Source organism: Haliotis asinina, chromosome 16 (genome assembly GCF_037392515.1).
Source record: "Haliotis asinina isolate JCU_RB_2024 chromosome 16, JCU_Hal_asi_v2, whole genome shotgun sequence".
Taxonomy (NCBI): domain Eukaryota; kingdom Metazoa; phylum Mollusca; class Gastropoda; order Lepetellida; family Haliotidae; genus Haliotis; species Haliotis asinina.
Window position 1 is genome coordinate 30,041,248 of NC_090295.1, and position 3,128 is coordinate 30,044,375.

Genomic DNA, 3,128 nt, shown 5'->3' on the forward strand with positions numbered 1-3,128 from the left:
TGGCGTTGCCCCATGCATTGGTGGATGTTGTGCTGTACTCATGTATGCTGGTGGCGGTGTGCCATCCATTGGTGGATGTTGTGGTGTACTCATGTATGTCAGTGCAGGTGTCCCATGCATTGGTGGATGTGATGGTTTTGTCTCTTGTATGAGGCTGGCGTTGCCCCATGCATTGGTGGATGTTGTGCTGTACTCATGTATGCTGGTGGCGGTGCCCCATGCATTGGTGGATGTTGTGGTGTACTCATGTATGCCGCTGGCGGTGCACCATGCATTGGTGGATGTTGTGGTGTAGTCATGTATATCAGTGGTGGGGTACCATTCATTGGTGGATGTAGTTGTGTACTCATTTATGTCAGTGCCGTTGTGCCATGCATTGGTGCATGTGATGGTTATGTCTCATGTATGCCGGTGGCGGTGCACCATGCATTGATGGATTTTTTGGTGTACTCATGTATATCAATGGTGGGGTACCATTCATTCGTGGATGTAATGGTTTTGTCTCTTGTATGAGGCTGGCGTTGGCCCATCCATTGGTGGATGTTGTGGTGTACTCATGTATGCCGGTGGCGTTGCCCCATGCATTGGTGGATGTTGTGCTGTACTCATGTATGCCGGTGGCGGTGTGCCATGCATTGGTGGATGTTGTGGTGTACTCATGTATGTCAGTGCAGGTTTCCCATGCATTGGTGGATGTGATGGTTATGTCTCTTGTGTGGGGATGGCGGTGCCCCATGCATTGGTGGATGTTCTGGTGTACTCATGTATGCCGGTGGCGGTGCACCATGCATTGGTGGATGTTGTGGTTTAGTCATGTATATCAGTTGTGGGGTACCATTCATTGGTGGTTGTGATGCTTTTTTCTCTTCTATGAGGCTGGCGTTGGCCCATGCATTGGCGGATGTTCTGGTGCACTCATGTATGTCAGTTCCGATGTCCCATCCATTGGTGGATGTGATAGTTATGTCTCTTGTATGAGGCTGGCGTTGGCGCATGCATTGGTGGATGATGTGGTGTACTCATGTATGCCGGTGGCGGTGCACCATGCATTGGTGGATGTTGTGGTGTACTCATGTATGCCGGTGGCGGTGTGCGATGCATTGGTAAATATTGTGGTGTAGTCATGTATATTTGTGGTGGGGTACCATTCATTGGTGGATGTGATGGTTTTGTCTCTTGTATGAGGCTGGCGTTGCCCCATGCATTGGTGGATGTTGTGCTGTACTCATGTATGTCAGTGCCTGTGTGCCATGCATTGGTGGATGTAATGGTTTTGTCTCATGTATGCCTGTGGCGGTGCTCCATGCATTGGTGGATGTTGTGGTGTAGTCATGTATATCAGTGGTGGGGTACCATTCATTGGTGGATGTGATGGTTATGTCTCTTCTATGAGGCTGGCGTTGCCCCATGCATTGGTGGATGTTGTGGTGTACTCATGTATGCCGGTGGCGGTGTGCCATGCATTGGTGGATGTTGTGGTGTAGTCATGTATATCAGTGGTGGCGTACCATTGATTGGTGGATGTTGTGGTGTACTCATGTATATCAGTGCCGGTGTGCCATGCATTGGTGGATGTGATAGTTATGTCTCTTGTATGCCGGTGGCGGTGCACCATGCATTGGTGGATGTTGTCGTGTAGTCATGTATATCAGTGGTGGGGTACCATTCATTGGTGGATGTGATGGTTTTGTCTGTTGTATCAGGCTGGCGTTGCCCCATGCATTGGTGGATGTTGTGGTGTACTCATGTATGCCGGTGGTGGTGTGCCATGCATTGGTGGATGTTGTGGTGTACTCATGTATGCCGGTGGCGGTGCACCATGCATTGGTGGATGTTGTGGTGTAGTCATGTATATCAGTGGTGGTGTAACATTCATTGGTGGTTGTGATGGTTATGTCTCTTGTATGAGGCTGGCGTTGGCCCATGCATTGGTGGATGTTGTGGTGTACTCATCTGTGCCGGTGGCGGTGCCCCATGAATTGGTGGATGTTGTGGTGTACTCATGTATGCCGGTGGCGGTGCGCCATGCATTGGTGGATGTTGTGGTGTAGTCATGTATATCAGTGGTGGTGTACCATTCATTGGTGGATGTGATGTTTATGTCTCTTGTATGAGGCTGGCGTTGGCCCATGCATTGGTGGATGTTGTGGTGTACTCATGTGTGCCGGTGGCGGTGCCCCATGAATTGGTGGATGTTGTGGTGTACTCATGTATGCCGGTGGCGGTGTGCCATGCATTGGTGGATGTTGTGGTGTAGTCAGTGGTGGGGCCTATATCAGGGGGCAAGAGACGTAGGGTGCCGTCACTTAACGGCCGCCTGGGCCCTGACCATGCACGGCCCATTCCTATGCTGCACATCGACGTAAAGCTGGTTTCCAGGGCTATCTGGCGGTGTCATCAGAAATGACCTGTCGTCGACAGGTTCGACGTCGGGACGCTTTTAATTCCGATGTAACTCGATTTTTGGCAGCTTTTCACGCTGCGGGTACTTGTCATGTTTCGTACATCGACCCCAGGGTTTTGATTTGACTCTGGATCGGAAGCCCTGTGTCTTGGCTTTCACGTCATGTGCGACACATGCGGGTGCAGTCATGTTTTCCCACCCTTAAAGCCACCCAAAGCTAAGCCCCGTGCGCGTAACGGGGGCCAAAACAGCTCAGATTTGATATCACCAGGGTTCGATCTATGCATCCTGCGTTCACTAATTGTCCCATCCCGGGGGAAAGAGACATACTGCACACATATCATACATGAAAATTCGGCCACGTGCATGAAGCACCTGGGGTTGTCACGGGGTCGACATGGGGTGCCTGGTTGGGCGTCCACGCCCATTTTCCCATCTGTTATAGACCTGTAATTTTACCAAGACAAAAGCCTTACTCGGAGAGCATCTTTTAAACGTCACTCGAACGTTGAATATTCACATCCTATTGACAGGTTTCACATCGACGTGAAGCTGGTCCCCAGGGCTATCTGGTGGTAACATCAGAAGTGACAAATCGTTACCGGGTTCGACGCCGGGGCGCTTTTAAGCCCGATTTATGGCAGTTTTTCACGCTGTAGGTACTTGTCATGTTTCGTACATCGACCCCAGGGTTTTGTCTTTGACATGGGTCGGAAGCCCTGTG